The following is a 25,490-nucleotide window of genomic DNA, read 5'->3' on the forward strand; positions in this document are numbered from 1 at the left end:
TAGGCTCATGCGTCCTTTTGCGGAGATGACAACCCTGGTGGTCAGTCGAACCCAAGGCAACATCATCGACCTCATCCCATATGCATTTTTTCTGGAGCGTGCCCTGCGAAGAGTACTGGATCAGGCTGTAGATGAGCATGAAGAGGAAGAGTTGTGGTCCTCATCACCACCAGAAGCAGCCTTGTCGTTGTCAATTGCTGGACCTGTGGCAACGCAGAGAGAGGAGTCTGAAGAAGAGAAGTCAGAGGAGGAAGGTGGCTTTGAGGAGGTGGAATACCAGCCACAGCAGGCGTCCCAGGGGGCTTGTTCTCACCTTTCGGGGACCCTTGGTGTTGTATGTGGCTGGGTGGAGGAAGAGACCTTCAATGATGTCAGTGAGGACAAGGAACGGGACATGGCTAGCTTGGTATCCAACCTTGTGCAAATTGGGAGTTTGCGGTTGTGCAAATGGACTGACTGACTGTTAAACGGGGAGTTTGGTCTGTCAGAGTTTGGTCTGTCACTGTGAAGCGGGCAACGGGCGTAACCCTTACACTACTTGACCGATAAAACATCATACCTGATCGTATTCACACACTGGATGTTTTAGTGCTGGTTTACACTGCCGCTACCACTAAAGTAGCGTCGCTTCCAGTGCGACTTTGGCGCGACTTAGCGCGACTTTGGCGCGACCTCATCGCGAGGTGACTTTTTATTTGGCCAATCACAATATCATGTTTTGTTACCGTCACCTAATTTCCTTTTCCTGTTTTTTGTTTTACATATTTCCCCAAGTGTGCAGTGTTGTCTGTGTCATAGCTCAACTGATAGGCATGTTTGCCTTGGCATATCATATTTCAGCTTGCCAGAAAGAAAAAAAGACAGCTGGAAAGACACTGCATTAGTTTTCTACTAAAAATCATAAGAAAAATGCTGTTTTTTTTGGGTTGTGGACATACTACAGAGCTGAAACTTGACAGGTACACTTTTTAGACCCCCCAGACACTAAATACAAAAAATGACATGCCTGCCTAAAAAAATGCCCGATAAATGCCTGCAAGAGAAAAAGACAGCCACAGAGAAGCCGTATTCCTGAAAATATAAGAAAAATGCTGTTTTTTAGGGGTTCTGGACATGCTACAGATCTGAAACTTGACAGGTACACTTTTGTGACCCCCCAGACACTAAATACAAAAAATGACATGCCTGCCTAAAAAAATGCCCGATAAATGCCTGCAAGAGAAAAAGACAGCCGCAGAGAAGCCGTATTCCTGAAAATATAAGAAAAATGCTGTTTTTTAGGGGTTCTGGACATGCTACAGAGCTGAAACTTGACAGGTACACTTTTGTGACCCCCCAGACACTAAATACAAAAAATGACATGCCTGCCTAAAAAAATGCCCGATAAATGCCTGCAAGAGAAAAAGACAGCCGCAGAGAAGCCGTATTCCTGAAAATATAAGAAAAATGCTGTTTTTTAGGGGTTCTGGACATGCTACAGAGCTGAAACTTGACAGGTACACTTTTGTGACCCCCCAGACACTAAATACAAAAAATGACATGCCTGCCTAAAAAAATGCCCGATAAATGCCTGCAAGAGAAAAAGACAGCCGCAGAGAAGCCGTATTCCTGAAAATATAAGAAAAATGCTGTTTTTTAGGGGTTCTGGACATGCTACAGAGCTGAAACTTGACAGGTACACTTTTGTGACCCCCCAGACACTAAATACAAAAAATGACATGCCTGCCTAAAAAAATGCCCGATAAATGCCTGCAAGAGAAAAAGACAGCCGCAGAGAAGCCGTATTCCTGAAAATATAAGAAAAATGCTGTTTTTTAGGGGTTCTGGACATGCTACAGAGCTGAAACTTGACAGGTACACTTTTGTGACCCCCCAGACACTAAATACAAAAAATGACATGCCTGCCTAAAAAAATGCCCGATAAATGCCTGCAAGAGAAAAAGACAGCCGCAGAGAAGCCGTATTCCTGAAAATATAAGAAAAATGCTGTTTTTTAGGGGTTCTGGACATGCTACAGATCTGAAACTTGACAGGTACACTTTTGTGACCCCCCAGACACTAAATACAAAAAATGACATGCCTGCCTAAAAAAATGCCCGATAAATGCCTGCAAGAGAAAAAGACAGCCGCAGAGAAGCCGTATTCCTGAAAATATAAGAAAAATGCTGTTTTTTAGGGGTTCTGGACATGCTACAGAGCTGAAACTTGACAGGTACACTTTTGTGACCCCCCAGACACTAAATACAAAAAATGACATGCCTGCCTAAAAAAATGCCCGATAAATGCCTGCAAGAGAAAAAGACAGCCGCAGAGAAGCCGTATTCCTGAAAATATAAGAAAAATGCTGTTTTTTTAGGGGTTCTGGACATGCTACAGAGCTGAAACTTGACAGGTACACTTTTGTGACCCCCCAGACACTAAATACAAAAAATGACATGCCTGCCTAAAAAAATGCCCGATAAATGCCTGCAAGAGAAAAAGACAGCCGCAGAGAAGCCGTATTCCTGAAAATATAAGAAAAATGCTGTTTTTTAGGGGTTCTGGACATGCTACAGAGCTGAAACTTGACAGGTACACTTTTGTGACCCCCCAGACACTAAATACAAAAAATGACATGCCTGCCTAAAAAAATGCCCGATAAATGCCTGCAAGAGAAAAAGACAGCCGCAGAGAAGCCGTATTCCTGAAAATATAAGAAAAATGCTGTTTTTTAGGGGTTCTGGACATGCTACAGATCTGAAACTTGACAGGTACACTTTTGTGACCCCCCAGACACTAAATACAAAAAATGACATGCCTGCCTAAAAAAATGCCCGATAAATGCCTGCAAGAGAAAAAGCCAGCCGCAGAGAAGCCGTATTCCTGAAAATATAAGAAAAACGCTGTTTTTTAGGGGTTCTGGACATGCTACAGAGCTGAAACTTGACAGGTACACTTTTTAGACCCCCCAGACACTAAATACAAAAAATGACATGCCTGCCTAAAAAAATGCCCGATAAATGCCTGCAAGAGAAAAAGCCAGCCGCAGAGAAGCCGTATTCCTGAAAATATAAGAAAAATGCTGTTTTTTAGGGGTTCTGGACATGCTACAGAGCTGAAACTTGACAGGTACACTTTTTAGACCCCCCCAGACACTAAATACAAAAAATGACATGCCTGCCTAAAAAAATGCCCGCTAAATGCCTGCAAGAGAAAAAGCCAGCCGCAGAGAAGCCATATTCCTGAAAATATAAGAAAAATGCTGTTTTTTAGGGGTTCTGGACATGCTACAGAGCTGAAACTTCACAGGTACACTTTTTAGACCCCCCAGATGCTAAATCCAAAGAAATTTTTTATTTTTATTTTTTTTTAATTTTTCCAATAATTGGCTCTCTATCAAAAAATTATAATTTTTAAGAACTTTTTTTTGCGTGATCCCTCTCCGGCATGCCACAGTCCAGGTGTTAGTCCCCTTGAAACAACTTTTCCATCACTATTGTGGCCAGAAAGAGTCCCTGTGTGTTTTAAAATTCGCCTGCCTATTGAAGTCTATGGCGGTTCGCCCGGTTCGCCGGTTCGCGAACATTTGCCGATGTTCGCGTTCGCCGTTCGCGAACCGCGAATTTTAGGTTCGCGACATCACTACACTTGAGGTCCTGTAGAGGACAGACCTTAGGTGTCGTTTTTTGCTTCCCCAGTTATCCTGAAGGATAAGCCTCTAGTTCTGCTTACCCTTTCTTGGTCTGAGTCATCCATCAATACACAGGCTCTTATCAGTTCTGGGGCTGAACGCCTGCCTGTTCATAGATAGTGCCTTTGTGTCTAAGCACTCAAATCCACTGCAGCTTCGTGTCACTTCACCTTTATAGCCTGTCCATGAGACTCATGAGACTGCTTTGTTGACCATGGCCATAGGGGCTCTGCACCATGGCATAATCCAATTTTAAGTAATTTTCATACCTCATTACCCGCTTGTCACTGGTTATCCTTGGTTACAGAGGCACAACCCCTATTTTGATTGACATCATGCTGAGGTTCTTCTCTGGTCGCCACAATGCAATAAGACACGTTTTCAGAAAGTGGTTAAGGTCTTGTGCCCCTCTTCACTCTCCTTCTTGCCAGTGAAGTACCGAGAATTAGTGATGTAATTGACAGAGGTCAAGCTGGTAGTTTGTCTCCACACTGGTCGTATGATTGCACAATTGACCTTCAATCCGGTGCCATGCCCCCTCATGGCCACGTCTACCCTTTGTCTGTTTCGGAGGTTAAAGCCATGGAGGACTAAGTTGCAGATTCAATTTCTCAAGGGTTCATCTGCAAGTCCTCATCTCCTGCCGGTGCTGGCTTCTTTGTGAACTGAGACCTTGAATGGGTTATAGGGATCTCAATGGCATCACAATTAAGAACACTTATCTGATTCCATTGATAACGGAATTATTTGACCACCTCCAGGGAGCCACGGTTTTCACTAAGCTAAATTTGGAAGGGGCATACAATCTCGTGAGAATAAAGGAGGGTGACAAAAGAAAAACTGCATTTTAATACCAGGAGCGGACATTACGAGTACCTCATAACGCCATTTGGTCTCTGCAACGCTCCTGCAGTTTTTCAGGGATTTATCAACGATGTCCTCTGAGATATGTTGCAGCAATGTGTTGTGGTTTATCTTGATAATATTCTCATATATTCAAAATCCCTAGAGAACCACTACACAGATGTTTCCTGTGTGCTACAGAGGTTGAGAGATGATACCTGTATTGTAAGTTGGAGAAGTGCAAATCCTATTGTGAGCAGGTTACATTCCTGGATTATGTAATTTGTACTGCCGGTTTTTCAATGGACCCAGAGAAACTATCTGCAGTTCTACAGTGGCCTTGACCTGTAGGTCTACGTCTGCTACAATGTTTGCTTGGCTTTGTGAATTATGATCGAAAATGTATTCTTAACTTCTCTTCTCTGGTCAAACCCCTGACTGATATGACCAGGAAAGACGGCAATCCACAGAAATGGTCTCCGGATTCCATTAAAGCCTTTGAGTCTCTCAAAAGCCTGCTTTAATTTCAGCTCCTGTGCTGGCACATCCTGATCCTACGTTACCCTTCATTTTTGAGGTTGATGCATCTGAGACTGGAGTAGGCGCCCTTCTCAAGGTCCTACCTCTGTGAGCGCTATGCATCCTTGTGGCTACTTTTCTAAGAAATTGTCTCGTGCAGAATGCAATTACGAGATCGGGGACAGAGAATTGCTAGCTATCATTTTAGCTCTTAAAGAATGGAGGCATCTACTCGAGGGTACCGCTGTGCCGGTCCTCATTTTGACTGACCATAAGAATCTAACATTCTTGTCAGAGGCTAAACGCTTATGTTCCAGAAGGGCACGATGGGCTCTTTTTCTGTGAAGCTTCAATTATATAGTGTCATTCTTACCCGGTACTAAGAATGTAAGGGCTGATGCATTGTCAGGACAGTTTTCCTCCTCCAAGGTGGATTTGGTTCCTACTTCTGTGATACTTCCAGATCGCATTCTAGCCACTATTCGCGCTAGTCTCACTTCACCTTTGGGTAACAGAATGCTTGCTGCTCAGGTCCATTCCCCTCCTGAAAAACCTTGTGAGTTGAGGAAATACTAAAATCCAAGGCAAAATCTCCCCCCCCCCCCCAGTAACTGGACGACACACAGTTCTGGGAGTCAACTAGAAAGAACTGTTTATTGAAAAACCAAAAGCAAGAGATCTCCACTCTGGGAAAACCCCTCCCTCTTAGAGCCATTCCACACAAACATACACATCCCATAATAAGCTTACTCAAGGCAGACAGGAACAATAGAACAATGGAATGCAGGTATTAAGCAATAACAAACCCCACCCCCCTAGCAAGGGTCTATGAAACACTTCTGCCATATTCTAGCAATCTGCAATATATCTTTATATATTTCCTGAGGGACACTGTTCAGAAATATTATGGTCCCAAGTGAAAGAGTCCTTCACTCTTTCAACAAAACCACACTCTGTGTCCATTCTGCTACATATTCCACTTAAGAAGTTGTCTACATCCATCCAAGAACTGGCATCCATTTTCACTCGGGAGATATTTCGGTTACATGGGCTACCCAAGGCAATCTTCTTGGACAGGGGTAGCCAGTTTTTGTTCAGGTTTTGATGAGCCTTTTGTACACAGTTGGGAATTCAGATTTCCTTCTCCTCTGTATATCACCCACAGTCTGATAAGGCCGCATAAGGAGCCAACTAAGCCTTGGAGCAGTTACTATATTGCTATATTTCTGACCACCGTAACAACTGGTCAGATCTCTTACCTTGGGCAGAGTTTGCACACAATAGTGCCGTCAATGCCGCTTCCGGTTTGTCTTCGTTTATGGCTATATACTGTATGGTTTCCAGCAATCCATGTTGCCTGACACATTTGTTCCTTAAAGAATTAACTTGGGTGCAGGTCCAAGAGTCCTTGTGACATACCAGTGATAGTTACAGACTCCATGCTGGCGCACCTTCCTACCAGGTTGGGGAGAGGGTCTGGCTGTCATCTAGTAACCTCCGACTCCGTGTTCCCTCACTGAAACTGGCACCGTGGTATATTGGGCCTTTCTGTATTCTCCGTAGGATCAACCCAGTGGCTTACGCATTAGACCTTCCTTCTAACATGCATATTTCATGTTTCCTTATTAAAACCTTTGGGGTGCAACTGCTTCACCACCTCAGTACCACGTCCTTGCCTGTTTCAGGTTAAGAATCTTGAGGAGCATGAGATAGAATTGATCATTGACTCCTGTAGGTTCCGTGGGTGCATTCAGTACCTTGTTCATTTGAAAGGGTATGGTCCAGAGGAATGCTCCTGGGTCTCATCCTTGGAAGTACATGCTCCTGTCCTCAGTGGCTTACGCAGTAGACCATCCTTCTAACATGCGTATTTCATGTTTCCTTAGTAAAACCTTTGGCGTGCAACTGCTTCACCACCTCAGTACCACATCCTTGCCTGTTTCAGGTTAAGAATCATGAGGAGCATGAGATAGAATCGATCATTGACTCCTGTAGGTTCAGTGGGTGCATTCAGTACCTTGTTCATTTGAGAGGGTATGGTCTGGAGGAATGCTCCTGGATCTCATCCTCGGACGTACATGCTCCTGTCCTCCTCCATGCTTTCCATAGACATTTTACCCTCAAACCTGGTGCCCCTCTGAGGGGGAGGGGTTGTTGAGGAGGGGGTACTGTCAGGGCTGGGCTCGCAACAGCTCTCTTCTCTGTGCTTAGGCTGCTCAGCTGTCTGCTAATTGTCAGCACTCATTGTTTCCTCAGTGTCTCATCTGGTTATCATTATCTGCTCATCAGTCCCACCTACAGCCAGACACTTCTGGCTGTTTAAGCTGCTTTGTTCATTCCTTTCCTGCCTTCGCCTTGTCAACCTATCTGGAGTTTCTCTGCTGTGTTCCTATGAAAGACTTTGCCCAGTTGACCTTCCTTCTGGTTCCTGATCCTGTTCTTGTGCCTCCGACTATGCTGATTTCTGGTTTCCTGATCACTGGCTCGTCTGACTTCCCGTTTCAGCTTCTGACCCCTGGCTTGTTTTTTTCACTAGGTTTCCTGTTCTGTACCATTTTTTACCATTACAATAAAAGTGTGATTTTACTGCATTTTCTGCATTTTCTATCTCAGTCAGATTCGTGGTTCCTGATCTAAAGTTTATTTATTTGTAAAATTTTAATAACGTGCTCAAACAAGAACTTTTAAAACACTATCACCAGCTTTTAGAGTTTATAGGGGATTTTAGTGGTTGAGATAACATCCATTTTAACAAACTATATGTACCTGCCTGTGTGCACAAATTTGTACACCTAAAAATTTATTTAAGGATCATTATCTGTCCCCAATAACTGATTAATACAGTAGCTATCTCTTCAGTTGTCAACTAGGGATGATCGAACGGTTTGGGTCGACCATCGGTTCGACCGAACATTGACTGTTCGAGGTTCGGCCGAATTCCAAACTTTTTGCTGAAAAAGTTCGGAATTCGGCAACCAGAACCGACCAAAATGCAATGGGACAGGAACTGGGCTTTAAAAGCCCATGATTGGACCAGAACCATCAGTAAAAGCCAATTTAGTGGGCAGGAGAATGCTAGGAATGTGATTGGAGTGACTAGGGGGTCCAGAGGCCAATCATTAGTGAATACGCCCCCCAGTATATAAGATAGCCCCACCAAATCTCTACCATTTTAATACAGGGCTGTGGAAGAGAGTGGAAGCAGTTCTGTTACTTCTGCTCTCAAAGTGTCATTTAGCAATTATTAGTGTGAGGAAAGGGATATCTAGTGTAGTTAGGGTACTATTTTCCACTATAGTTAGATCTAATAATCTACTTTCTGTAGGGAAAGTGTTAAGTGTAAGGGGACCGTAGTGTAGTGTAGGGTTAACTTACTCTGACTGCTATGGCAGGGTGACAAAACCCTTCCATGTCAGGGTGACCGCTATAGAGAAAAGATTGTTTCTCTTAGAACACTTATAGAACCGGATAGTGGCTTCGCCCCTGTCACCCTGCTTTTTGTTACATGTGTTTATAGGGCTTTTTTGAGGACATGTTTGGAGTCAGGCATGACATCTGAACTTCTGTGTAGGGTTATATATATACACACACACACACATGTATGTATATATACACATACACATATATAGGTGTGAAAGTAGCAGAAACCTATGCTTGCGCTAATGAAATAATTAACACCCATATGGCTTCTCTGCTATAACACCTATATATGTGTATGTGTATAAATACATATAAGTGTGTGTGTATATATACCCCTATACAGAATTTCAGATGTTTTGCCTGCCTCCAAAGACCATCCAAAAAATGCCCAAAAAAAACGCCTGCTGCAAAAACACACCTGGGCATTTTTGTAGCTGGCATTTTTTGGGCATTTTTGAGCGTGTTTGGAGGCAGGCATAACATCTGTACTTCTGTGTAGGGATAAATATACACACACACATGTATGTATATATACACATACACATATACAGGTGTGAAAGTAGCGGAAACCTATACTTGCGCTAATGAAATAATTAACACCCATATGGCTTCTCTGATATAACACCTATATATGTGCATGTGTATAAATACATATAAGTGTGTGTGTGTATATATACCCCTATACAGAAGTTCAGATGTTATGCCTGCCTCCAAAGACCCCCAAAAAATGCCCAAAAAAACGCCTGCAACAACACACCTGGGCGTTTTTTTTTGGCGCAGGCGTTTTTTTGGGCATTTTTTGGTAGTCTTTGGAGGCAGGCATAACATCTGTACTTCTGTGTAGGGGTAAATATACACACACACACATGTATGTATATATACACATACACATATACAGGTGTGAAAGTAGCAGAAACCTATACTTGCGCTAATGAAATAATTAACACCCATATGGCTTCTCTGCTATAACACCTATATATGTGTATGTGTATAAATACATATAAGTGTGTGTGTATATATACCCCTATACAGAAGTTCAGATGTTATGCCTGCCTCCAAAGACCCCCAAAAAATGCCCAAAAAAAACGTCTGCAACAACACACCTGGGCGTTTTTTTTTTTGGCGCAGGCGTTTTTTTTGGGCATTTTTTGGGGGTCTTTGGAGGCAGGCAAAACATCTGAACTTCTGTATCTGAATTTTTTTTAATTAGGGTACATCCCAAAAGAGTAAGAAAGATCAAATACAACAATGGCTGGGTAAAGCCGGTATACATGTCTATTCTGCACAAGGTACGACAAGTCCTGTGGGATCCATGCCTGGTTCATTTTAATGAATGTGAGCTTGTCCACATTGGCTCTGGACAGGCGGCTGCGCTTGTCTGTGATAACGCCCCCAGCCGTGCTAAATACCTGTTCAGATAATACACTGGCTGCATGGCAGGCCAGGACCTCCAAGGCGTAAAGGGCAAGCTCAGGCCATGTGCCCAACTTGGAGACCCAGAAGTTGAAGAGGCAGACCCGTCATTCAGTACGTCTAGGCATGTGCACACATACTGCTCCACCATTTTAGTGAAATGCTGCCTACTGCTAAGAAGTTCCATATCAGCTGGTGGTGCTGCTGCTTGTTGTGGCGTGCTGACAAAGCTTTTCCACATTTCGGCCATGCTAACCCTGCCTTCTGAGGTGCTGGCGGTGCCCTGGCTGCGTTGGCGACCTCTTCCTCCTCCTCTGCCTTGGCCTTGTGCTTCCACTGTGCCCCCGATGTCAGGTGGGAATGCCACCAGCAGCGCGTCTACCAGCGTGCGCTTGTACTCGCACATCTTCCGATCACGCTCCAGTTAGGGAATTAAGGACGGTATGTTGTCCTTGTAACATGGATCCAGCTGCGTGGCCACCCAGTAATCAGCACAAGTTACAATGTGGGAAACTCGGCGGTCGTTGCGGAGACACTGCAGCATGTAATCGCTCATGTGTGCCAGGCTGCAGGGAGGCAACGAAAAGCTGTCCTCTGTGGGAGGTGTATCCTCTGTATCAGCCCAGCCATGCACCAGTGATGGCCATGAGCTTGCCTGGGTGCCACCCTGCTGTGAACATGGTTCCATCTCCTCCTCCATCTCCTCCTCCTCATCCTCGTCATCCTCCAGAACTGTGCCCCTGCTGGACAATTGTACACCTGGCGTTTGTGGGTGCAGGAACCCACCCTCGGAGCCACTTGTGAATGACTGCCCTGAAAGCCTTGGAAATGATACCTCTTCCTCCTCCTCCTCCTCATTCTGTGCCACATCCTCTTCCATCATCGCCCAAAGCGTTTTTTCAAGAAGGCATAGAAGGTTGTGCTCAGGTTGAAAAGGTTTATGCCTCGCTTCAGGCTCTGATTGCACAGCGTGCAAACCACTCGTGTCCTGTCATCATCACAGGGAACTCCTTTGAGCTGGCTTTGGTGTGCTCGGTCCCTGAGTTGGGCAGTAGCAGGTGTATTGTCTAGGGCACGGCCGCTCCGCTTTTGCACCCTGCTCCCTCTTCTGCTGTGCTGGTGGCTCTGTGTGACCACCGCCTCTTTCTCCAAACTACTCAGGTCACCTGCATGATGTTCATTCCATGTGGGGTCGAGGACCTCATCGTCCTCCACATTATTTTCCACCCAGTCTTCACCCCTGCCCTCCTTGTCGGTCTCCACAATTCAGAATTCCGCCACAGCTAGCACCTGTGTTTCGTCATCATCCGAGACGTGCTGAGATGGTCCTCCCATGTACTCATCTTGAGACATAAATGGTTGGGCATCGGTGCACTCAATCTCTTCCACTTCTGGGGCAGGGCTAGGTGGATGGCCCTGGGAAACCATGCTAACAGAGTCATCAAAAAGAAGAAGAGACAGCTGCATGACTTGGGGCTCAGACTGCTTTGCTGATTTGCAAGGGGGTGAGGTGAAAGATTAAAGGACATCAGCTGCAGGTGCCAACTCTAAACTTTCAGGAGTAGACTGGGTGGGAGACAATGTGAAGGAACTGGAGGCACTGTCAGCAACCCAATCTACTATCGCCTGTACTTGTTATGGCCCCAACATTTGTAGAGGCACATTAGGCCCTGCCAAATACTGCTACAGGTTCTGTCGCCTACTCACACCTGAGGAAGGTGTTTCACTTGTGCGTGTAGCTGGCACAGATCGACCACGTCCTCTCCTTGCAACAGGAGCTCCACCAGCAACACCACGACCCAGGCCACGTCCCTTATTTGACCTTCTCCTCATATTTCTCTAATTTAGGAACTTTCCCTAAATGGGTGTTTATTGAATAGCGGAATAGAACAACAGTATCCAAAGGGTGTATCTCACAGTAAAATATGCAGACTAGGCCGCAATTAAATTTTTTTCCCCTAAATTGGTTTTTATTGAAAAGCGGAATACAACAACAGTATCCAATGGGTGTATCTCACTGTAACATATGCAGACTAGGCTGCAATTTAATTTTTTCCCCTAAATGGGTTTTTATTGAAAAGCGGAATACAACAACAGTATCCAATGGGTGTATCTCACTGTAACATATGTAGACTAGGCTGCAATTTAATTTTTTTTTCACTAAATGGGTTTTTATTGAAAAGCGGAATAGAACAACAGTATCCAATGAGTGTATGTCACAGTAACGTATGAATGAAAATTTTTTATTTTCCCCTTAATTGGTGCTTTTTGAATAGCAGATTAAAACTACAGTATCTAAACGCTGTATGACAGTGTCACAGTAAAGTATGAATGAAAAACTGAAAAATAATTGTCCCCTTAAATCGGTGCTTTTTGAATAACAGATTAGAAATGCAGTGTCTTAACACTGTATGACTGTGTCACAGTAAAGTATGAATGAAAAACTGAAAAATAATTGTCCCATTAAATTGGTGCTTTTTGAATAGCAGATCAGAACTGCAGTGTCTAAACTCTGTAAGTCACAGTAAAATATGAAGGAAAAAAAGTATTTTTTTTGAATCCAGATCAAGCAGACACATACTGAGCTTGCATTAAATGGCTGCTACACGCCGCACGCAGCCCACCTAACAGACTGATAATAGTTTTTTTTTCTCCCTCCTCCTCACTGGGCTCAGGTCAGGGCAAAAAGATTGTGCACTGCACCCCCACACAATAAAATCAATGTAGATCGCTGTCTGATTAAAGAAATTCTTCCTATTCTTTCCCTGAAAGCAATCTCCAGCCTGCTCCTACAATAATCTCCTATCTCTCTCTCAGCAACAGCAGGAACCTCTCCCTACAGTAGTTAGAGCAGAGTGACGTGCGGCGTTATGTGACTCCAGCTTATATAGAGGCTGGGTCACATGCTGCACTGGCCAATCACAGCCATGCCATTAGTAGGCATGGCTGTGATGGCTTCTAAGGACACACTCGTTAAACGCTTGCTGATTGGCTGCCTTGCAGCTGTTGAAACCGTGCCATTAAAACCGCGCCAAAACATGAAATAAATTACCGAACAACGGACTGTATCCCGAACATACAGTAAAATGTTCGGGTCCGTGTACCGAACACCCAAAAGTCCTGTACGATCCCGAACAATACAGTCCGGGTTAGCTCAACCCTACTCTTTACCTTCTGATCGCTATGCTGACCAATCAGAATGATAACCACAAAAAATAGCAGCTTAGGGTGTTGCTGCTGTGTTCAAGCCAGACAATAATGAAAAAGTTATAACAATCAATTTTCACATTTGAATATGTGACCAACAGAATATGGTGTAGCTGACATTGTGAGAATAATACTGTTCCAAAATACCATATACAGCTTAAGGGTATCTCTTGAGCATGTAATTAAAATAATCTGTGTTTTTCTTATGTCACCCTTGAAGTTGCATTAATAGGTGCCCCTCTTTCTGCTGTATGGTATATACTATACAAATATATATTTTTGGATTGGCACATGTGTCCAGTGGCAGAGCCCAACTCCCTAGATCCTTTTTTTGTTAACATTTTGCATATTTGACTTTAAAATGGTCATAATCATTCATCAACATTCACCCCCAAAGATATCAATTGGATTAAATTTTGAGTTCTGTACTTTTGGACTTTGATGAAAGCCCTGCAAACTGAACTCAAACACATTTTATTATCCTTAGTCAATAATATTTTAGAATTGTATGAAACAATTGTTTTAAAGATCAAAATGCAAACCTCTATTTGGTTATGAGGATTAGAATATAAATACATTCACATGATTACAATTAATGGTTTTTAGTCAAAGTTCATAAACTGGCTAATTCTACATAGCCACTCATAGTTTTCTGATGATAAAAGTACTCGATCGTCAACATCAAAGTAAATAGTCTGAGTGTATAAACCTTTAGTTGGTGAAAAAGAACAAATACTTTTGTCAAATTATCCCGTCTGAATCCTGTAGTTGTGGTTGATAATTTTTTATCAAATAATGAATTCTTATTTGACAAATTTTTGCAAACAAATAGTGCTGACCTGAAAGCCTAATATACTGTTCATATATATATATATATATATATATATATATATACACACAGTATCTCACAAAAGTGAGTACACCCCTCAGATTTTTGTAAATATTTTATTATATTTTTTCATGTGACAACACTGAAGAAATTACACTTTGCTACAATGTAAAGTAGTGAGTGTACAGCTTGTATAACAGTGTAAATTTGCTGTCCCCTCAAAATAACTCAACACACAGCCATTAACCACTTTAGCCCCGGAGGATTTGGCTGATCAATGACCAGGCCCTATTTTGCGATTCGGCACTGCGTGACTTTAATGGATAATTGCATGGTCGTGCCACGCTGTACCCAAATTAAATTGACGTCCTTTTTTTCCAACAAACTGAGCTTTCTTTTGGTGGTATTTGATCACCTCTGTGATTTTTATTTTTTGCGCTATAAAAAAAAAAGATACAATTTTGAAAAAATAACAATATTTTTCACATTTTTTATACGAAATTCTCCCAAAAAAATGTAAAAAAAAAATCAAAATTTTTTAACAGTTTAGGCCAATTTGTTTTCTGCTACATATTTTTGTTAAAAAAAAAAATCGCAGTAAGCGTATTTTGATTGGTTTGTGCAAATGTTATTGTGTTTACTAACTATGGGAACGATTTATGTCATTTTTATTGTTTTTTTTTTAAATTAGTAATGGCGGCGATCTGCAATTTTTTTTATACGGGACTGCAACATTGCAGCAGGCAGATCGGACCCCAAACTGACATTTTTGACACTTTTGGGGGTACCAGTGACATTACTACAGTAATCAGTGCCATAAATATGCACTGTTACTGTAAAAATGACACTGGCAGGGAAGGGGTTAACTTTACCGGTGATCAAGGGGTTAAGGGGGTTATGTGTGTCCCTAGGAGCGTGATTATAACTGTCAGAGAGCGTGGTTAGTGAAGTACCCACAGAGACATGCGATCCTATATAGGATTTTTACATCATCCGTCTGTCTTTCTCCCTCTGCTGCGGGAGACAGCGAGTGGTGGCGCGCGCATGCCCCCTACAGTCTCCTGAGCGAGCGACGTCGCTTTGCCCAGCAGCAGCTGAGTGCCCCAGTAAATGTACGGTGGGCGGGTTAAAGTGGTTAATGTCTAAACCACTGGCAACAAAAGTGAGTACACCCCTAAGTAAAATGTCCAAATTGGGCCCAAAGTGTCAATATTTTGTGTGGCCACCATTATTTTCCAGCACTGCCTTAACCCTCTTGGGCATGGGGTTTGCAAGAGCTTCACAGGTTGCCACTGAAGCCCTCTTCCACTCCTCCATGATGACATTACGGAGCTGGTGGATGTTAGAGACCCTGCACTCCTCCACCTTCTGTTTGAGGATTCCCCACAGATGCTCAATAGGATTTAGGTCAGGAGACATGCTTTACCCTCAGCTTCTTTAGCAAAGAAGTGGTCGTCTTGGAGGTGTGTTTGGGGTTGTTATCATGTTGGAATACTGCCCTGCTGCGGCCCAGTCTCTGAAGGGAGGGGATCATGCTCTGCTTTAGTATGTTACAATACATGTTGGCATTCATGGTTCCCTCAATGAACTGTAGCTCCCCAGTGCCGGCAGCACTGATGCAGCCCAGACCATGACACTCCCACCACCATGCTTGACTGTAGGCAAGACACACTTGTCTTTATACTCCTCACCTGGTTGCCGCCACACACGCTTGACACCATGTGAACCAAATAAGTTTATCTTGGTCTCATTAGACCACAGGACATGGTTCCAGTAATCCATGTGCTTAGTCTGCTTGTCTTCAGCAAACTGTTTGCACTTTCTTGTGCATCATCTTTAGAAGAGGCTTCCTTCTGGGACAACAGCCATGCAGACCAATTTGATGCAGTGTGCAGCGTATAGTCTGAGCACTGACAGGCTGACCCCCCACCCCTTCAACCTCCGCAGCAATGCTGGCAGCACTAATATGTCTGTTTCTCAAAGAAAACCCCTGGATATGACGCTGAGCACGTGCACTCAACTTGACGTGCATCATCTTTAGAAGAGGCTTCCTTCTGGGACAACAGGCATGCAGATCAATTTGATGCAGTGTGCGGCGTATAGTCTGAGCACTGACAGGCTGACCCCGCACCCCTTCAACCTCTGCTGTAATGCTGGCAGCACTCATACCTCTGTTTCTCAAAGACAAACTCTGGATATGACGCTAAGCACTTGCACTCAACTTCTTTGGTCGACCATGGTAAGGCCTGTTTTGAGTGGAATCTGTCCTGTTAAACCACTGTATGTTCTTGGCCACTGTGCTGCAGCTTTCAGGATCTTGGTAATCTTCTTAAAGGCTAGGTCATATTTATGTAGAGCAACAATTATTTTTTCATATCCTTAGAGAGTTCTTTGCCATGAGGTCACATGGAAATATATAATAAAATATTTACAAAAATGTGAGGGTGTACTCACTTTTGTGAGATACTGTATGTTGGGTTGGGGGGGAGGAGGGTGAAATACGAGGCATAGATAAGATTGGAGGCATTATTACATTTGTATTCTGTGGTGGGGGGGGGGGTGGAATTGGAGGCATAGGTATCATGGATTGGGGGAGGGGTGGAATTGGAGGCATAGGTATGATGGATTAGCAGGGAGGGGGTGGAATTGGAGGCATAGGTATAATAATTTGAGGGGAGGGGGAGGTGGGATTGGGGGGGGGGTGGAATTGGAGCTGTAGGTCTAATGGTTCGGGGGGGAGGGGGGGTGGAATTGAAGGCATAGGTATGATGGACTGGGGGAAATATGGAAAGCATAGATGCGCTCGATGGGGGGGGGGGGGATTGGAGGCATAGGTTTGCTGGAGAGGGGAGGTTGTTGTTGTTGTTAATATTTTTTTGTAACTTAATTCTAGATAAAACAATTAACAATGAGATAATTTAGAAGTGCGTGTTTAGGGGGCGGAATTAGGGACGGGACAGGGTAGGAGTCTGGCTAGTAGCTCAGGACTTGGAATTTTGAGCCCTGGATGTATATACTATATATATATATATATATATATATATATATACATACATACATACATACACACTGGATAGATAGATAGATAGATAGATAGATAGATAGATAGATAGATAGATAGATAGATAGATAGATAGATAGATAGATAGATAGATAGATAGATAGATAGATAGATAGATAGATAGATAGATAGATAGATAGATAGATAGATAGATAGATAGATAGATAGATAGATAGATAGATGCAACAACATATCTGATTAGTTGCTTTGGGCAACTGCCCAGCTTTGTACCAGTTTCTGTAAGTTAGCAATGAACATAAACATTGAGGACCCATTTACAATTGTGTGGTGTGTTAAACTGCACTGCATTATTGTGTGGTATGTTAAATTGCGCTGCATTAAGCCAACTTATTCATTTTGAATGGGACTGCCAATAGATTCCAGCATGTATAAACTCAGAAATTACCCTTTTTTGGTACTACAATGCAGAGCAGTATACTGCTGTGCTTTGTCATGCACTGGAGAGTGCTACAATGCAGATGCGTTGGTGTGCCTTTGCAAACTGGTTCCTGAGAGATGTGGCTCGTGGCTGTGTAGACTGGGAAAGAGACAGCATTTGTGATGCACAGGGCTGGCCCAAGACATTGTGCTGCCTGGGTCCAAGAGTAAAATTCTGCCCGCCCCCCCCCCCCCAAAAAAAAACACACCCACCAAAAGGCCCTCACATAGTATATAGACAGGCTGGGGTAGTATATGGACCGGCTAGGGTAGTATATAGACAGGCTAGGGTAGTATACAGACAGGCTATGGTATTATACAGACAGGCTAGGTAGTATATAGACAGGCTAGGGTAGTATACAGACAGGTTAGGGTAGTATATAGACAGGCTAGGGTAGTATACAGACAGGCTAGGGTAGTATATGACAGTGGGATCAGTGGCATTGCTGGTGGGGGATGGGGAAGGGATTTCTTTTCCATGTTGCTCATGAGTAAACCATCCCATTGAAATGAATGGCTGCCCTACATGTGATGCATAAAAACCATGTCTGCGCTTGTGTGCGAAAAAAGCTAAACTATGTAAATGCAAAATAACAGATTTTATTTTAAATTATCAGTGTTCATTCAATTGCACTATCATGTAAATGACCGTGAACATGGTTCTCTGCTCTGTTTATTGAGGACGGTTAACTTGTATTGAGTGGTTAGTTAATGTGGAGAATTTGGAGTTTGGATAACATAGGGTTAAATGGAATGATCATAAAGTTTCTTCACATTATCTGGCCATGCACAGAGTGTGGGGGCCTTTATGTGGGGACATGTGCCAGCTCAGGAGATGTCGTTTAGTTGTGAGCAAGGCTACAGACTCGGCAGACTCCCCCACTCACACTCCCCTGCTCTTCCAATCCTCAGTATTAGCTGAATCATTCTCATCTCCCTGTAAACAAATCCCCCTGATTAGTATTGATGTAAAACTGCCAGCTTACCTCTCCAAGCGGACTTTTCTTAGAACATCAGCTCACCCCTCCTTGCACAGTGTCAGCAGAAGCTGCCTCCGGGTTCTCTGGGCAGATGGCACTGGAGATGGTGGGGAATCTAAGAGAATGAGGGCACAGATGAAATGCATGTACAGGAGACTTCTGGGAGAGATAGAAAAAAAGAGTTTGGGAGCTGTAGTGGGACAGTCACTGCTGTGGGCAAGTATGTAACGTGCATTAGATGATTAAGGTGTGCATGCCTATGAGTTATACTCACTTTGTCTCCGGCTCTGTGGTGTCTGGCACTAGCAGCAGTGACACCTCTGCCGAGATCAGGAGATGGTGTCTCCTCAAGCACCTCCGACTTCAGTCCTCACGGATCAGCTGACCTTTTAGTCTCCGCCCCCACCAGCCATTCCGTGAACTAAATGGGCGGCCGCAAAGAGGCTGAAGCTGCTTTGTGTCCTGATACACTGGGATGCACCTTATGCCTGCCTGGACAGGGGGGAGATATGGAGTGTCTCGTGTCCAGAAGTCCCCTTTCCTTCTGCTGTCTCTAACCTGCACAGCCGGACAACGAGGAGGGGGCACTTCCGGTTCTCTGACTTATGTGTACTAGTAGCGGCGGCCCTGCACACAAAACCGTCAGAAAAAAATGTGGGCGTCAATTTTCCGACACCCTCAAACTGCCGCCTGGGACCAATGGACCCAGCAGGACCCATAGTAGGGCCAGTTCTGGTACATGTGATGTATTTGCCATGTTTCTTGCCAATTTGGTGACAAGTTTGTCATAATCAATTATATTTGCTTGATTTAAATTATTGGGGGTATGATAGGGTATGGTGCTCTCTATAAACTATTTTTATTATTTGTGGTTTCAATACTGGTTTAATGAGTATTATACATTTGGTGTAAAATCTTGTGATTCCTGGAATGTGAAAAGATTGTACATGTTTGATAACTGGAATGCTAGCAACTACTGCAGTATATACTGTAAAATATGATTCCACTTAAAACAGCTTTAGCTCCCACATATAACTTCTTACTTGCAGGAGGCTAGAAGCAGACAGATTTTCCATTCTGCCAGTTTGATATCCGAGCATTATTATAATATGTGTAGAGAACCATAATCTGGTTCATAGCTGATGCATTTAAAAACGATTCCATGACTGGAAAAAAGACATCTTTTACCATACAACATATAACGTGTTATTTTGTTGTGGTGTGTATATAGTGTTAACATATTTCATAGCTATTGTACAAAAAAATATTTATATTACTCCCTGCCCCTTAAAATGTAAAAATTGGAATTGCACTTACTTTACAATTGTTACATGTTCTATTCACATAAAAAATGCTGCTTACCTTTTCCCTTGCTTTAAAATCTTACTTATTTGCCTTCAATGTAACTGGCAGCTGCTCGGTCATGCAACACTGTATGCAAATAAAATTTATATCATTTTTTCCACACAAATTAAGCATTATTTTGTTTGTATTTGATTACCACAGGATTTTTTTTATATTTTTTTATTTAAATGAAAAAAGACTAAAAACTTTGAACCCACCCAATATTTTCTACTTTCTGTTATACACATCCAATAAAATAAAATGTCTTCATAAAATTAATTTAAAATGTATTCTGCTACATGTAGGAAGTGCTACATAGTTACATAGTAGTTGAGTTTGAATAAAGACAATAGTCCATCCAGTTCAACCCTTTGTAGGTGTGTGTGGACGTATTCATTTCCCATATTCCTGAATGTTTTGATCTTGGAGATGTATGTCCAGGAGTCTTTTAAAAGTAGCCATACTCCCCGCAAATACTACCATTTGTGGAAGCAAGTTCCACAATCTTATTGCCCTTATTGTAAAAAACCCTTTGCGTAGCCTGAGGTTAAAACGCTTCTCCTCTAATCGCATTGTATGGCTTTGTGTCCTCTTGCACTCCTTGCGACTGAATAGTTCTTTTTCTATGCTGAGATCACCATTAAGGTATTTGTAAATCGCTATCATGTCCCCTCTCAGGCGTCTCTTCTCTAGGGAGAATAAATCGAGAGCTCGTAATTGCTCCTCATAATCCCCTCCAGTCCCCTAATTAGCTTTGTTGCCCTTCTTTGGACTCTTTTCCAGTTCAAGCACATCTTTTCTGAGGATTGGTGACCAGAACTGGAAAGAATACTCCAGGTGTGGCCGGGCCAGAGTTTTATAAAGTGGTAGAATTATAGATTTATCTCTGGAATACATCCCCTTCCTTATGCATGCCAATATTCTGCCGGCTTTGGCAGCTGCAGCTTTACATCAGGGAGTAACAGGGCTGATCAGGGCTGAACTTACTAACACTGCATTTTTGGGGACACTATACTATTGGGGATACTAGTATAGTTCTGATCTTAATCTCGAAGATACTGATCCAAACAGACACTATTGTTACGCTCAGCGCTCCGGGCCCCCTGCTGGCCTCGAAGCGCTCACAGCGCACCGGGACTCTTAGATCTAAAGGACCAGTGCACAGGTGATTGGTACCTGGCCCAGACTGGTTATTAAGGGTTAAGGTTTGTGAAAGGCAGTGCTGACTTAATTAGGCTTCACCTGTGCACTGCTCATTAATACCTTCTCCTCACACAGCTTCCTGCCGGATCTTTGTGCCTTGTGCCTCTGTGAAAGCGTTCCCTTCTGTGTTTGTTTGCTTTGCCTGTTGCCGAATCCTTGCTACCGACATCTCGCCTTTGAACCTCTGCCGCCTGCCCTGACCTCTGCCACGTCCGACTACGCTCTTGCCTACTCCCTGTGTACCATGCCATATCAGCTGCCAGAGAGATCGAGTTGTTACTAGGGGACACGACCTGGTAGTTACCGCCGCAGCAAATCCATCCCACCTTGCGGCGGGCTCTGGTGAAGACCAGTAACTGCTTAGAACCGGTCCTCTAGTACAACCCGCGCCATCGTCTCTCTGGTTCAGAGGATCCACTACCAGTCCTGCCGGTTCGTGACAGTAAGATCCGGCCATGGATCCCGCTGATGTTCCGTTGCCAAGCCTAGCGGACCTCACCACCGTTGTGGCCCAACAAGGTCAACAGTTGGCTCAGCTGACCGCTATGTTTCAGCAGTTCCTGCCAACTCAGCAACAGCCAGCTCCTCCGTCAGCATCTGCTGCAGCTCCCACACAAGCAGTTGCCACCAGGTCCAGAATCCGCTTGTCTCTGCCGGACAAGTACGACGGAGATCCTAAATTATGCAGAGGGTTCCTGTCTCAGTGCTCTCTTCACCTCGAGCTACTGTCTGACCAGTTTCCGTCTGAGCGAGCCAAGGTAGCCTTCATCCTCAGTCTGCTTTCCGGGAGGGCCCTGGCCTGGGCTACACCATTTTGGGACCGCGCTGATCCAGTCACAGCATCTGTCCAGAATTTTTGTCAGGAGTTTCGTAACGTATTCGAGGAACCTGCCCGAGTTACCTCCGCAGAGACGGCCTTGCTAAACTTGTCCCAAGGAACTTCTACCGTGGGTGATTATGCCATCCAGTTCCGTACCCTTGCCTCCGAGCTGAACTGGAACAATGAAGCTCTTTGTGCCACTTTTAAGAAGGGACTCAATAGTGACATCAAGGACGTACTTGCTGCACGTGACCTGCCTACTACACTGAGTAACCTCATCTTGCTGGCCACCAGGATCGATAAACGTTTCTCCGAGAGACAAGAGGAACTCCAACTTGAAAAGGAAAGAGCTCGCCCTAAACACTACCCTCGTCTGGCCCCTGTGTTCCAGCGTCCACCTCAACCTGTCTCTGGGTCTTCCATTGTGGAGGCCATGCAGGTGGACCGGTCTCGCCTGACCCCGCAAGAACGAAGCCGTCGTAGAGACCAGAACCTGTGTTTATACTGCGCTAGTACCGAGCACTTCCTTAAGGACTGTCCTCTTCGTCCCCAACGTTCGGGAAACGCTCGCACCTAGTGAATGTGGGAGAGGCATTACTAGGTGTGGATTCTTCCTCTCCACGTCTCATCATACCCGTGCAGTTGTTCCTGTCGTCCAAGTCCTTTTTTTCTGCTGCAGCCTTCTTGGACTCCGGCTCAGCCGGCAACTTCATTCACGCCTCCTTGGTCGACAAGTACCGAATTCCTATAATTCGTCTTCCCAAGCCGATCCTCATTTCTACGGTCAATGGGGAGAGACTCTCTGCTACGGTACAATACCGCACCCAGCCTCTGCGGATGGACATTGGGGTGTTTCACACAGAGACTCTGGAATTTTTTGTTCTTCCCTTTTGCTCTTCCGAACTCCTGCTGGGTCTACCGTGGTTGCAACGCCATTGTCCTGTCCTGAATTGGTCCACCGGTGAGATTTTGCGTTGGGGTTCCTCCTGCTCTGACCGGTGTCTCAAGCCTGCTCCTATCAAACGGGACCCACTAATTCCTCCGCCACCAGGTCTCCCCAAGACTTACCACCGTTTTGCGGATGTCTTCTGTAAAAAGCAATCTGAGACTCTTCCTCCTCACAGGCCTTATGATTGTCCTATTGACCTATTACCTGGCTCTACTCCACCTCGAGGCAGAATTTATCCTCTCTCACCTCCAGAGACTCAGGCCATGTCAGACTATGTACGTGAGAACTTACAGAGAGGGTTTATTAGGAAGTCTTCTTCCCCTGCTGGAGCCGGTTTTTTCTTTGTGTCTAAAAAGGATGGTTCACTCCGCCCCTGTATTGACTATAGAGGACTCAATAAAATTACCATTAAAAACCGTTACCCTCTGCCTCTAATCTCTGAGTTGTTTGACCGTCTCCGAGGAGCCAAGATTTTCACCAAGCTGGATCTCCGCGGGGCCTACAACCTGATCCGCATTCGAAAGGGAGACGAGTGGAAGACTGCTTTTAACACCAGGGACGGTCATTTTGAATACTTACTGATGCCCTTTGGGCTCTGTAACGCCCCTTCAGTCTTCCAGGAGTTTGTGAACGACATCTTCCGGGACCTTCTTTACACTTGTGTAGTAGTATACCTGGATGACATCCTTATTTTTTCCTCTAATTTGGAGCAACACCGAGTCCATGTCCAACAAGTTCTCACCCGTCTCAGGAGTAATCGCCTCTATGCCAAGATTGAGAAGTGTCTGTTTGAGCGTTCCTCCTTGCCCTTCCTGGGATATATCATCTCTGCCCAAGGACTTCAAATGGATCCTGCCAAGCTCTCAGCGGTTCTGGACTGGCCACGCCCCTCTGGCCTCCGAGCCATACAGAGGTTCCTGGGTTTCGCCAACTACTACAGACAATTTATTCCTCATTATTCCACCCTGGTGGCCCCCATCGTGGCCTTGACTAGAAAAGGTGCAAATCCCAAAACCTGGCCTCCTCACGCTGAAGAGGCCTTCCAGTCCCTGAAAGCCGCCTTTGCTTCCGCACCTGTTCTGTCCCGGCCAGATTCTTCCAAGCCATTCTATCTGGAAGTGGATGCATCCTCAGTGGGAGCCGGAGCTGTGCTAACTCAGAAGTCATCCAGAGGCAAGACCATAACTTGTGGCTTCTTCTCTAAAACCTTTTCCTCCGCCGAGAAGAATTACTCTATTGGGGACAGAGAACTGCTGGCAATTAAATTAGCCTTGGAGGAATGGAGACATCTTCTCGAGGGTGCTCCTCACCCTGTGATCATCTTTACGGACCACAAGAACCTAGCCTACCTCCAGTCAGCTCAAAGACTAAATCCCCGCCAAGCCCGTTGGTCCATCTTCTTCGCCCGCTTCAATTTCCAGATTCATTTCTGCCCAGCTGCTAAGAACATCAGGGCGGATGCCCTTTCTCGCTCTTCAGATGTGGTGGGTGACATACCCACTCCTCAACACATTATCCCTCCAGAATGTCTTATCTCGGTTGCTCCTGTGGACCTGCGTCTTCTTCCTCCCGGCAAGACCTACGTTCCTCCTCGTCAGCGGTTACAGATTCTCAAGTGGGGCCACGCTTCCCTTTTTGCCGGTCATCCTGGAATTAAAAAATCTCTTCAATTAATTTCCCAAAGATATTGGTGGCCCACTCTGGAGAGAGACGTCACAGAATTCGTCCAATCCTGTGTGATCTGCGCTCGTGACAAAACTCCTCGTCAGAAACCTGCGGGTCTTCTTCTGCCTCTTCCTGTTCCTGAGACCCCTTGGTCGCACATCGCCATGGACTTTATCACTGATCTTCCCTCCTCCCATGGTAAGACGGTCATCTGGGTCGTGGTGGACCGATTTTCAAAGATGGCTCACTTTGTGTCCCTGCCTGGTCTCCCGTCCGCGCCTCAGTTGGCCAAACAGTTTTTTCTACACATCTTCCGCCTCCACGGCCTTCCCAGACACATCGTCTCGGACCGTGGGGTGCAGTTTGTTTCCAGATTTTGGAGGGCTCTCTGTGGTCAGCTCGGAGTCAAGTTGGACTTTTCTTCCTCGTATCACCCTCAGTCCAATGGCCAAGTGGAACGGGTGAACCAGATTCTGGGAGATTATCTACGCCATTTTGTGTCCTCCCGTCAAGATGATTGGTCGGATTTACTCCCTTGGGCAGAGTTTTCTTACAATTTCAAGCAATCTTCTGCCTCCAATAAATCCCCATTTTTTGTGGTCTATGGTCGTCATCCTCTGCCACCTCTGCCTCAGACCTCTGCTCCCTCTTCTGTACCAGCTGTAGAGGACCTCCTTCAGGACTTCTCTTCTATTTGGCGAGAGACCCACTCAGCCCTCCTCAAGGCCTCGGCCCGTATGAAGTTCCAGGCCGATAAAAGTCGCAGAGCTCCTCCGGAATTCAGTCCCGGTGACAAAGTGTGGCTCTCCTCGAAATTCATCAGATTTAAGGTCCCAAGTTACAAGTTGGGCCCTCGTTACTTGGGTCCCTTTAAAATCAAGAGCCGCATTAACCAGGTGTCCTACCAGCTCCATCTTCCACCCTCTCTCCGAATCCATAACTCTTTCCATGTCTCCCTTCTCAAACCTGCTATCTTTAACCGCTTCTCTCCTAAACTTCTTTCTCCCACCCCTGTCGCTGGTACCTCTGATATTTTTTCGGTCAAAGAAGTCCTAGCGTCCAAAGTCATCCGGGGGAAAAGATTTTTTTTGGTCGATTGGGAGGGCTGCGGCCCTGAGGAGAGATCTTG

The sequence above is a fragment of the Pelophylax lessonae genome (assembly GCF_965119305.1).
Source record: "Pelophylax lessonae genome assembly, chromosome: 3".
In the NCBI taxonomy this organism is placed as follows: domain Eukaryota; kingdom Metazoa; phylum Chordata; class Amphibia; order Anura; family Ranidae; genus Pelophylax; species Pelophylax lessonae.